General features: G+C 35.2%; 1 protein-coding gene and 1 pseudogene across 1 annotated transcript in view; both read left to right on the forward strand.

Moving 5' to 3' along the window:
* Positions 1-13,392, forward strand: part of LOC145267031 (uncharacterized) — a 440,938-nt gene that overhangs the window by 241,710 nt on the left and 185,836 nt on the right. The window contains exon 3 of the mRNA XM_080122968.1: positions 3,985-4,032. The gene's annotated coding sequence lies outside the window, so the exon portion shown is untranslated. The remainder of the gene's footprint in view (positions 1-3,984; positions 4,033-13,392) is intronic.
* LOC145267282 (U2 spliceosomal RNA) lies at positions 10,902-11,038 on the forward strand (annotated as a pseudogene).

Genomic DNA, 13,392 nt, shown 5'->3' on the forward strand with positions numbered 1-13,392 from the left:
TGGTGAAGTTCTTTTTGTAGGACCTTGGTTGTGGTTCGAGGATCTTTGCTGACCTCTCGGCAGATCTTCCTTGCAAGTTTGGTTGAAACCTTACGCTTCCTGCCACGCCCACTGAGGTTTTTAACAGTGTTGAACCGCTTATACTTATTAATTATACTCTGGACGGTTGCCACAGGAACATTGTACTGCTTAGCCTTGTAACCCTTTCTCTCACCGTGGGCTTGCACAATACGTTGACGTAGGTCTTTGCTAAGTTCTTTTTTCTTCCCCATGATGATCAGAACCTGTGGACAAAGAAACTTTTTTAATCTATTTATATTGACATCGAAAAAGGTATTCATTCAATTGAAACATCTTGAAATAACTACAAGACAAAGATTACAAGGGGTAGCACATTAATAGGAAGTAAAAAGAATGGGGTTGATCATAAAAGTACATTTTTGTTTAGGTACTGGCAGGGGTATGATTGATCTGAACATGTGCAAAACATAACTTTGGTCCCTATCTATTATTATGAAAATAAGGTTTAGCCAACTCACATGTGGATTTATGTGCAATAACAAGTAGACAAAAGATACAAAAGAAGTACCATCATAATACCTTTCAGAAATGAATAATCAAAACAAGAATTTTTTTTTGTATGGGGTATGAATAATTTTGAGGACAACTATATATATATATATATATATATATATATATATATATATATATATATATTAATGATCCACATACAGTACTGTTTATATATATATATATATATATATATATATATATATATATATATATATATATATATATATATATAATCTCATTGTCAGAACTTGCATATGAACAAGTCATTTTTGTGCATGGAAGAGGCGACCGCAGCCGCAACAGGAGATATTAGGCAGGGTCACAGGTTGTTGACCTCCAGTTTTTCTTTGGGTTCTTTTTGTTTCTTCATTTTGTCTTTTGTTGTTTTCGAAGATTTCAGTGTTTTCATATATTTTGCTTCTTCAGCCCTCCATGTTGGCTGCATCGACTTCTCCGTTGTTTGCGGCAATTTTGGTCGCTGTTAGGATAGGATTCAGCTGATCTTTAAAGCAGCGTTTTGATTTCCAATGGCAAGTTCTGAATAAAGAGCTTGCTTAGGTAGGCGGTTATCAGGCAATCAGGCAAGGTGTCCAACCCGGCGTAGACGGTATTTTATTATTGTGGCTTCTATGCTTTCCATCCTTGAGCAGAGGAGAAGCTCAGTGTTCGTGCACACACACACACACACACACACATATATATATATATATATATATATATATATATATATATATATATATATATCCTTGAGCAACCTAATATAAATGACATTGCATTTCAAAAAAGCAGTAATGTTCTGAAATGTCTTGCGTAGGCCGTGTTGGACGGACTTCGTACATTGTGTCTACGAACTTGCTGGTTTTAACACTCGAATTTTTAATCGACTTTTATTCTTAATCGACTTTTATTTTAACTCATCACTGAATATATATTTTTTAGTTTTCATTTTTAATCCTCATCAGGCAAGGTGTCCAACCCGGCGTAGACGGTATTTCAGGAATCATTAGTGCAGGGCGACATCATTACTACTGGTCAGAGATTCGAACCCAGCTTCTTTAGACTATATATATATATATATATATATATATATATATATATATATATATATATATATATATAGTCTAAAGAAGCTGGGTTCGAATCTCTGACCAGTAGTATATAGACTATATATACATATATATATATATGTATATATAGTCTATATACATATATATATATTAATATATATATATACATATATATATATTAATATATATATATGTATATATATATATAGTCTAAAGAAGCTTTGAATAAAAAAAATGCAAAAATAAAAATAAAGAATGCAGTTTAAATTCCCGGATGGAAAAAAAAATATTAACTTTAATCTATTTAGCACCTACATAATCCGACTTTTAAAATGTTTATAATGACCAAAGAGAGTTCACATATATATATATATATATATATATATATATATATATATATATATATATATAAATAAAATTACAATTAAATTTACCAAAATGATCCAAGATGGTAAAACTAAAGTCTATTATAAATATTAAAGAATTAGTATTTATAAAGTAATCTCAACCAGATGTAAAAGCTCGATAAAACCAAAAAGGAGATAGAGCTATTATAAGCTCTATCTCCTTTTTGGTTTTATCGAGCAAATAGTTAAAAAAAAAAAAAAAATGTCAAAAACACTTTGAAAAAGAGTTAAAAACATTTAATTTGAAAAGGAAGCACTAAAAAAGTGGATAGTCCTTAATCCGCGGAGTTTCGAAGAAATACTTTCTTTCTCATCAGAGGGTAGGATTTAGCAAAATGTAGGATCGGATTTTGCTTGAAAAAATATTTGATGAAACTGCAAGTAAGTCAAAGATCTTACTTGATAACAAAAAGTAAAGCAGAGGGAATATGGTGAAGAAAAAGGTGATTTCACTATCCATTCACGTGAAATACGGCATATATATATATATATATATATATATATATATATATATATATATATATATATATGCCATATTTTGAGGTAATTGTGCCAAATCCGGCGGTAATTGTGCCAACTAAAAAAAAGTATTCTTTATATGCGTGATTGCCAAAAGAGCACTTTTAGCTAGTTGGCGGAATTACTCCAAACTACGGTACACACATATGTAATTAGTGATGGGACGATTGCAGTATTTTTCCCAATTACGATACAATTACTGATCCTTTACTAAATTCCCGATTCCAATTCTTTATAGATCTCTTAATATTTAACCATAAAGTGTTATTTTTTTAGACTGATTACCGTAAAAACACACATTAAATGTGCAGATATTTTCTCAAGCGTAAAAATACACTTATGTGGAATGGTCTATAGATTTTATTTCACCGGTAGTTTAAAATCAATAGATATTTAACATTACTGCCAACATTACTGCCAACAGTGGAAGATTTTTATCCTCAACCCCCCAAATCAATAGAAATTAGACCATTCCTGTAATGATCCGGTCCCCGTTGATTTTACAGTGGGAGTTTAGTTCTGTGCAATTCTAGGAGGTCCAACCTTCCAGGCTTTGCCTTCTCTTTTCGAGATGGTTTGATTTATTGCTAATCATCTGAAGCTCCCTTACCGGGAAATGCCAACGGTGTTGTCCAGGCAGTTTTTGCAGATCAGAGTAGAGCGCCCCTCCTCGGAAGGGGCGCTGACTTCTCAATCCCACTTCCGAACCCAAGTGTCGGAATTCTGGCAGTGGAAGGGAACTAAACAATTTTTCAATAGAAAAAGTAGGCTTTTAATATCAATGTCAGTGCGGAGGGGGGGGGGAAAACTCAGCTTTATATAGATAAAAGGGCAAAACATTAAGCAGACCAAGAACAAAAAGCAAAAATGTTGAACGGAGGCTAATTGGATATTCACCGTCAATACTAGGAACTGACTACATAAGAACTGAAATCAAGTAGGAAAGAGTTGTAGTAGTAGCAGTAGGTTTGTATCGGTAGTAGTAGTAGGTTTGTATCGGTAGTAGTAGTAGTAGTAGTAGGTTTGTATCAGTAGTAGTAGTAGTAGGTTTGTATCAGTAGTAGTAGGCTTGTATCAGTAGTAGCAGTAGTAGTAGGTTTGTATCAGTAGTAGTAGCAACAACGTTAAAGGATTTCAGTAATTTACATAATCTGCCCCCAGTTTTGAAAGGGCTTGTAAATGATTGAAGTAATTTACAATTTGAAAACCACAAAAAAGAATGTAAAACTGCAGACGGCACTAAGCATACAAATACTTACATTTAAAAAGAAATTTTTTTAAAATTTCGTTTCTTGAAAAACCATTAAACTGTGACCATCAAATTGCATTTTACCATGTTACGTAAAGGGAGAAGAAATAGACAACCTTAAAAACTCACTTTACATATTCTTTAATAAAAATTTTTTTTATATTTTCAGCTGGTATGGCATGTACGGCCAGGATACGAAAGATATTATGAACACGCAGTAAGTTATGCTTCTGTAATTTTTAGACGAGGATTGGTAATTCATATTATTTCAATTCATCGGGCTACTGTTCTCATCTTGAGTGTGACTTTCACAGCATTGTGGTCGATATGACCTCTGACCGTTTTCAGGTTTATCTTGTCAAACTCTGGAATCTGGACAGAATTTCAGAACAGAACCCTTTATTTACTTCATGGGGGTAGCTTGCTCTGGTTCCCTCAGCCATGACTGGACAGAGGTCCCAAGTAATTTGTGATTGTTATTTTGTGATTGCCCACACTGAGAATTGAACCGTTAACCTTCGAGAAACTATCAATTTTACAATTGTTTTTTTTTCCAAATACTCTAACCACTGTGCCACCGGTCCGCAAGGTTAGAGTACTTGGAAAAATCAATTCCTGAGTTCAACAAGATACACCTGAAGAATTTTTATATATATATATATATATGTGTGTATGTTGTTTTGGTAAAAAAAATTTTAACTGATATATATTACACTTTTTTAGTACAGCATAATCACGTTGACACACCGGTTCCTATTAGATCACGAAAGTTAAGCAACATTGAACCTCGTCAGTACCAGATGGGTGACCATTTGGGAATTCCAGGTGCTGTATGTGCTCTCCGCTTATCTTGCCATTGTTTCCAGTCGTCCTGGACTCCTCCTTGCCACTGGACTCAAACTGCCGATTCAGGAGAGGTGTGGTTGGAGATTGTGCAACCCTTGCCTCACAATTACATGCGCAGTTGCTCCTACAGGGGGTATCCTTTGTCTTTCAAAACTGAACAGTGGCATCAATTATACTTTTCTTTTGTCAGGAAAGTCTGTAGTTAAGCAACGTTTGCGAAATCACGTTTGCCCCTATCCTGTAGTTGTAGTACTTTCGTCGAATGACAGGGAATCCACGACAACTGGAAACAATACCAGATAAGGCAAGGAAGACGTGTGTTATTTAAAACGTGGTAAAAACATGGAGATATACAAAGATTTGTTTGTCTATTTTTGGCCACGTCACTTAACCATCTCCGTACTTTACATTGCTAACAGCTTTGTTATAAACTTACACAGGCAAATGTGTATTTCAGCAGCGTAAATTATTTGACAGACGAAAATAAAAATTATTTATTTTTATATAAAACACATTACACTAAGACTGAAATAAAACCCGAAAAATTTAATTTTTATTCTTTTTTTTCAACATTTTTTTATGAGACTAAATGTTACAACAGCGGAGGTCGCCATCTTGTTTTGAAAATTTTGGCCTTTGTAAGGATTGCTAGATTGGCCTTTTTGAGGCCAAATTTGACCTTTTTTATGCTCTTGGCCTCAAAAAGGCCAATCTGGTAAGCCTTAGAAAGGCCAAAATTTCAAAACAAGATGGCGGCCTCGGTTGTTGTCCATTTAGTCTAATAAAAAATGTTGAAAAAAATTAAATTTTGGGGGTTTTTATTTCAGCCTTAGGGTGAAATAAATGTGTTTTATATAAAAATGATGTGTTTTATATGTGAAATAATGTGTTTTTATATGTGAAATAATGTGTTTTTATATGTGAAATAATGTGTTTTTATATGTGAAATAATGTGTTTTATATGTGAAATACATGTTTTTATATGTGAAATAAATGTGTTTTTATATGTGAAATAAATGTGTTTTATATGTGAAATAAATGTGTTTTTATATGTGAAATAAATGTGTTTTTATATGTGAAATAAATGTGTTTTTATATGTGAAATAATGTGTTTTTATATGTGAAATAATGTGTTTTTATATGTGAAATAATGTGTTTTTAAATGTGAAATAATGTGTTTTATATAAAAATAATTTTTATAAATTTTTGTCCGTCAAATAATTTACGCCGTTGAAATACACATTTGCCCTTACACATTTGTTTTTAACTTTTTTCTCTCTCTTATCTTCCGCATCGAAAAAAAAAAAACCCCAACTTGACAGTCTCGTATTCTATACTATTAATATTTTATCTTAAGCTAAAAGGAGGAAATAAGGATTTGCACCTTTACGAAACGAGTCTTATAGCTAAAGTGTTCTATTCGGAGGTGCTTCTTTCGAGTTCACATATCAGATCCATTGCTCTTTCTGCTTCGTAAAGTAAGTTCTCTCCATCGTTCTAAACATTTTCTCGCACTCAAGAAACCAATTGATCGACGTGAGTAAATTTTTTTTAATTTTTTTTTTTTTTAAGTATTCACATCTCTATAGAAGCACTTTACGTTTGAGTTTGTTTTCCCTATAGACTCCGAAACTGCTTAGCAGATATTTTATCAAATTTAATACAAACATACTTTATATGTCTGGGAGTGTTCTTAGATAGGCTTTGTATCAGAATGCCTCCGATAAATATCGATAATAAAAAAAATCCAATTAAATAAGAAACAGTCCGACTTTGATGAAACCATTACAAGTGCATCTGAGAAAAATGCAGAATAATCCTGGCATGTAAAATCAACAGTAGGTTCTTTGATATGACAGGGGCCTGTTCGGAATTAATGCTTCTGTTTATAGCATAACTGAACCATGATACTTGACTTCTGCATCTTAAGCTTTAATTAAAGCCATTATATAAAAATAATTTTATAAAATAAACGGCAGGATCTCTACAGTGCAACGTAGACAATGATGTATTGTGAACTACTGCACTATGGGAAAGCATGTGAAGCTTCCTCCCAATGCATTGTAGCGGGTTTTATTCTAGATCAAGAAATCAATCGATTTGATTAAAAAATGGGTGATTTCATTGATTTTGATGACAAAAGTAGTGAAAGTGTGGAACACTCGTCGATCATCATTTAATCCTGGGCAACGTCGGGTCCCCTTGCTAGTATAAAAATAAAAACATCCACGGCAATAATTTTATTTTGTTTCTACAACTCATCAAATATATATCCATTGCTCCTTCTGCTTCTGGTCCTGGATATGACCTTAAACTATATCCAGTGATGAGACCCCAGCTTGCAGGCTTTGGGGAGTGTGGAGCCACCCTTTAATTGCCATTGCTCCCAGGTCCACTCTGACCTGGAGTGGTAGTACCTGTTAGAGTCCCAACTATGGGTTAAATAGAAAGCGACTTGAAAACAACAAATATACTATATTAGAAAATTTTCTTCAAAATAACTGGATTTGGCATTAAATAACCTGAAAAGGGTTGATATGCCGTAATACAAAAACAACCAACCTTCTGCTTCTCGTGAAGTAAATTCTCTCTATTGCTATAAACACTTTCTAACAACCGAGTTAATTCTCTATCTCTACAAATCTAATATCAGACGAGAACTGCACGCCTGTGGAATTGTCTTCCGTTTTCCTGCTTTCCGGCTGACTACAATATGGTTGTCTTCAAGTCTAACGTAAATAAGTTCTTGATGAGCCGTTCCATATAAGTTATCAAATTTACCAAATTTTCATTACTAATGATTACTATATTGTCCAATTTCTACTGTACACTCTTTAACCCTTATCCTTGAGTGGCCTCTTGGCCTTGATAATGTGGTGATGCCTATGTAAAAAAAAAAAAAAAAAAAAAGGTACGGAGCACTGTTGTCATATTTGGGCTGGTGAATCTGTGTCTCATCTGTATATATATATATATAAAAGGCAAAATGTGTGTGTGTGTGTGCGCGCATTTTTTCTGTATGTCTGGTAAAGGCTTTTTGGAGAGAGTTCTCGGGGGGAGTTATTATGTCTTAAAACTTTTTATATACTCCTTAGATTATAATATCTACGATTTACGAAACGACATCGTAAATATCTTTTATTTCAGTAACTGTTATCTTACAAAATATACGCTGTGAATTCGTTTCCTCTACTACTGCTACTGCTGTGGCGTGATATTTGATCTAGAAAACCATACGTTGACATTCAAAACCACCTGGGTTTTTAAACGCTTATTTTCGACCGTTCTCAAGTCCCTGCCTTCGTGGCATCATGCTGTCATCAGACTAAGACTTCGGGTTCGAGCCTACCTCCCTCCCAAAACTTTTTTCACTGTTTTTTTTGTTTTTGTTTTTCGTTTTTTTAATATTTAAACAGGGTTATTATTTCACTTATTATTTTTGTTTTGATCTATCCCCCCCCCCAATACACACAGCTACAAGCACCCAGACAATGCCAGGCACCCCTGCTAGTTAATTGATAAATTGCAGAAACTAATCTGTAATTTAATAGGCCCCCCACCCTATTTTATTTTTAGCAACCTCTCTCTCACACAGACGTGATGTTGCTAGTCTCAGTCTTTTCTATAAATACTATTATAGCATGTGTTCTTCAGAATGGTCTGATTTTTTTCCTGCTTCCTTTGTTCCAGCTCGTTTGATTGGTTAGTTTACAGATCTTCATCAATTTGCCATTGTAATACCTTAATGTAATACAGCTTCTTATTCCAGTAACTTCTTTCCAAGAATTGCAAGATTGTGGAACTCTCTTCCTGCTCACTGCTTTCCTTCTACCTCCAGCCTTGGTCGTTTCAAGATTAAGATCAATAGCCATCTCTTGTCTTTGCAATAGTCAGCTTTCATTCTTGTTAGCTGCTTACATCAAATGGCTTTATGCCTTGTCTCAAGCGATTTCCATTAAAAAAATATATTGAAAAAAAATCACGTTTTGTTTGACATTTCTTTAAGTATATTATAAGTATATATCAAATTGGAACACATACATCAAATCTGTTGCCAATGTCGCTGGAGAAATGGTTGGATCATTCTACCGCTCCAGTAGGTATCTCACTGCCGATGCAATCCTCTATCTGTATAAGAGCCAGGTATGCCCTAAAATGAGATATTGTTACAGCGGGGTCCGCGTGCTATCCAGCCTTGATAGAATTTAAAACCAACTTCGAAACCTAGTTGGTGATGCCCTTTTCTCTTCCTTGCAGCCTCTTTCACACAGAAGAGACGTTGTGAGCCTATCTCTGCTCTATCGTTATTTTCATGGCAAGTGCTCAACTGAAGTACACTCTATGGTTTTCCCCTTGCCAAACTTTCACAAAAAACACCTGACTAACTACCACCACTATATATGACTTCTTCCACTCTCTATCTGTGCCTAAATCTAAACGCAGATTCCATGGAGAAAGCTTTTTTTCTCAGAACTGTCCACCTGTGGAACACTGTTCCGCTGGGCTGCTTCCCGATTGAATACAACATGATAGCCTTCAAATCTAATGTAAACAAATTCTTGTTGAGCCGTCCCCATAAATAATCAAATTTTACCTAACTTACACCGTTAACGATTACTATACTTCCACTTTACATTCATTAACCTTTATATCCTTTAGTGGCCTTTAGGCTTTAATAAGTGGTGACCTCCAGGTAGAAAAAGAAAAAAAATATTACTTTAGATTCTTAGCTCTAACCTTTTATCATTTCACTTTCTTCTCCCACCCATTTCTCTATCAATTTCAAATCCCCTTCTTCCCATATACCCCACCGTCCAACCCTTTTATGAATAAAATAGTTAAGAATCTAGGTGTTCCGCCAAGGTCACTTAGGTGAAAATGCAAACTTATGACTATGAGTCAACATCCTTTTTGTTAGATAAGCCCATTCACTGCTTTCTCTGTTACGGCATATCCACCTTTTTTGGCTTTCATGGTTTGTGTGAGCTGCGGCGGTGTTTGATTGTGTAAATAATAACATCTATATAATATTCGACTTGTTCCTTCCTTAGGTTAATTTCTTTCATTCTTGTTAATTATTACTAGGGCTGTGACAACAGAATATTCTTTTCATTCTTTTGACTCTCGGGTATATATCCGACACAGACATAGTTAATCAACCGAGAACCACATCAGTCTATAAAAAAAACATAAGATATTAACGGATATATACAGAAGAGTCAAAACAATGAAAAGAATATGCTGTTGTCACAGCCCTAATTATTACAATATTTTAGCGAGGTCCGTTCCTCACGGTGGATACTCAGATAGCACGTGTTGTTTGCCTTTTAGACGTCGACCGGTTTTTACTCTTTGCTGTTTGTGTGAGTCGATTTATATGTAAATTAGCTTAATTCTCGCTCGATCTCGCAGTGGCCAAGATCAAAGTGTAGTATCTGTTCCGGCAGATGCTGCACTTAAGATAATTTGTACCAGTCAATGGAGGGGAAACCCTCTATACTGGGACAATTATTATTTTTGGTAACCAGAGTGCCCCCTTTTTGGCTACTTGTAGGGGAGCTGGTTTTAACCTCACATTAAAAACGGCCTTGTGCCTAATTTGCTCAGTGGGGGAGCAAATAAATACCATCTGTTCCGGCAGATGCTGCACTTAAGATAATTTGTACCAGTCAATGGAGGGGAAACCCTCTATACTGGGACAATTATTATTTTTGGTAACCAGAGTGCCCCCTTTTTGCCTACTTTTAGGGGAGCTGGTTTTTACCTCACATTAAAAACGGCCTTGTGCCTAATTTGCTCAGTGGGGGAGCAAATAAATACCATCTGTTCCGGCAGATACTGCAAGCTATGACTAGCTATGACTAGCAAAGACCAGATGTGGGGGCAACCCCACATGCCTGACCATTAACCAGCTCCCATTTCCCACCTCTCGGGAGCTGGTCCCCTTTTTCCCTTCCCCCTCCCTTCACTCCTCACATTAAAAATCGGCCTTGTGCCTAATTTGCTCGGTGGGGGAGCAAATAAATACCATCTGTTCCGGCAGATACTGCAAGCAAAGACCATATGTGGGGGCAACCCCACATATAAGACCTTGGTCAATGTAGGGGCAACCTTTCATACCAATTGTCACTATCCAGCTCCCCTACTCCCCGGGGAGTTGGTCCCCATTTCCCCTTCACTCTTCACTTTAAAAATCGGCCTTGTGCCTAATTTGCTCGGTGGGGGAGCAAATAAATACCTACCCTTTCTTGGCCCTTTGGCCAAGATCAAAGTGTAGTATCTGTCCTTACTACATGCTGTACTTATGTTTGTAACTTTGTAATATAAAGTGGGGGATCACTTTTCTGTATTAATTTAATGGAAAATGATCACCCACTTTACAACCAGTCAGTCTGAAAGCCATTCAAGTCAGTCTCCAGATCATTCAAGTTGCTTTTGAAGGAGTCCAGTTATTTTTTTTGCCTAATTTGCTCAGTGGGGAGCAAATAAATACCTCAAAGTGTAGTATCTGTTCTTCAGATGCAGCACTTCCATTTCTCGTTCTCTGTCAGTGGAGGAGAAATCCTTCACGACTGAGACAATTTTTATTTTTGTACCTTTTCTCCACGTTAAAAAACGACCCTGGTGTCTAACTCTGTCCCGTGGGCAGGCATTGTAAATAGGTACAATAGAGTGAAAAAACAAAGAAACCCTAACTTGAATAGTTGAATTTAAAAATTGAGATTATCAGCTGTGAACCATGAGGTTATTTCAGAGATTTAAAAATAGGACAACTGTTAAATTCATAGCTCTCCAGTGAAAAATACCACTTCCTCAATAACAAAAAAAAAAAAAAAATCTGCTAATAGGTGCTGAACTGAAGAAGTAAATTAAAGATTGTCTCTTACAATGTGATTTTATTATCTGTATTGAACTATGTAGCACAATATTACTTTCTGAGTATTTATTAGTATTTATTAATTTATCTCACTTGGATCAGTTCTATATCTAAAATACAATGGACATTATTTTCTTAGAAATGTTAATAAACTCATATTTGCTGTGTATCGTTTTTTCTGCCCCCCTCCTTATTATTTTGCATTATCCCGAGAAATATCAGTTTGAACAAAAAACGTTGATTAAATATATTTCTCATTCCATCGAATTTCCACAAATCTTTTTTTTTTTTTTTTTCTTACATGAGCATAACCACTTATCAAGGCCCAGAGACCACTCGAGGATAATGGTTAAGAGTGTACAGTAGTCCATTGGACAATATAGTAATTGTTAGTAATGGAAATTCGGTAAATTTGTTAACTTAAGTGGAACGGCTCATCAAGAACTTGTTTAGGTTGGACTTGAAGACAACCATATTGTAGCCAGCTGGAAAGCAGGAAAACGGAAGACAGTTCCACAGGCGTGCAGTTCTAAGAAAGAAGCTTTGTTCATGGAATCTACGTTTAGGTTTAGGCACGGATAAAGAGAGGGGGAAATTATTGATAGTGTTTTCAGCTAGACGAGTGTTTCTTGTGAAAGTTTGGCAAGGGGGGGGGACCATAGATTGAAACTCAGTCAAGCACTTGCCATGAAAATAACGATAAAGCAAAGACAAACTCGCAACAACTTTTCTGTGAGAAAGAGATTGCAGGGAAGAGAAAAGGACATCTCCTACGTCTTTCTAATTATTATGTTGCTGTTGTTATTATTATTGGCTCACAAGGAACTTTCACACAGGTCATCAAAAATTTCTCCTTGAAAACAACCTGTGGTGTTCCCTGGAGACTGAGTGACAAGTCTCCCTAGATTTCAAGTAGTTCCACCTCCTTTCAATAACATTTGCAAATAAATTTGCAACAGCCGCTTATCATTGATTTCTTACTGGCAGTAGCCAATGTGTATTATTATTATTATTATTATTATTATTATTATTATATTAACATAAAATATTAATAAACTCATATTTGTTGCATGTTATTGTTTTTTCTGACAAAAAATAAATTTGTTTTTTCTGTCCAAAAAATAAATTTGTTTTTTTCTGTCCAAAAAATAAATTTGTTTTTTTCTGTCCAAAAAATAAATTTGTTTTGTGCTACCCATAAAAATATCAGCTTTATCAAAACATTTGTTGATTAAATATTTCTCATTCTGTGGAATTTTCTTCTTCTTCTTAAGTAGTATTAGTAGTAGTATTACATTATTATTATTACTATTATTACTACTACTACTATTATTATTATTATTATATATTAATACGATATTTACTATGTCACGCTTTCATCCGGATCGTTTGTTATGTACTTTCATTTCTTATGTACGGCATAATCACGTTGACACACCGGTTCTCACCAGATCACCAGTTAAGCAACATTGAGCCTGGCCAATACCAGATGGGTGACCATTTGGGAATGCTAGGAGCTTTATGTACCTTTTCGGAAGGTTGGGCGTGAGGCCAGCACTCTCACCCTGTAAAAAGAACTCCTCGCAAAAAAAACATCTACAAAAGTTGTAGATGGCCTATGCCCCTCCAGGGGGCTCAGGGTTATGGATGGATAGACTTTCATTTCTTGTAATAAATAATTTTATCAAGAATTTTTTATAAGTTTCAGTTTCGGTTTCGATTATAGCTGACTAGCAGAGGTGCCTGGCGTTGCCCGGGTGTTAGAAAAAAAAAAAAAAAGTGGTAGCAGGCAGGTAAGCTTGAACCCGCAACGTGAAGACGGAAAAGAAAGTGAAAGAAAAGCTGAGATCTGAC

The sequence above is a fragment of the Euprymna scolopes genome, chromosome 42 (assembly GCF_053919585.1).
Source record: "Euprymna scolopes isolate OS-2025 chromosome 42, ASM5391958v1, whole genome shotgun sequence".
Taxonomy (NCBI): Eukaryota; Metazoa; Mollusca; class Cephalopoda; order Sepiida; family Sepiolidae; genus Euprymna; species Euprymna scolopes.